Raw genomic sequence first — 270 nt, forward strand, 5'->3', positions numbered from 1 at the left:
GTTATGTATGGGTCTTCGATTTCCTCTCATCTTCCTCTAATTTTATATTACCTTTAAATTATACCTGGGATCACTTTTTCTCTCTCAATTTATCATCACTACTACCACAAACTCATTATTTCTTATACACTCTATCTTAATAACCTAAAATTAACTCTATAAATGACAACTAATGAAATCCTGAAGCCCCCTCCCACACACATTCCACTGCTAAAAATGTCCGTGTTCTATTAAAATAAACCTCACTTCTTTATTCTGAAAATAAATAAA

The sequence above is a fragment of the Pteropus vampyrus genome, unplaced genomic scaffold, assembly GCF_000151845.1.
Source record: "Pteropus vampyrus isolate Shadow unplaced genomic scaffold, Pvam_2.0 Scaffold83, whole genome shotgun sequence".
NCBI classification, from domain to species: domain Eukaryota; kingdom Metazoa; phylum Chordata; class Mammalia; order Chiroptera; family Pteropodidae; genus Pteropus; species Pteropus vampyrus.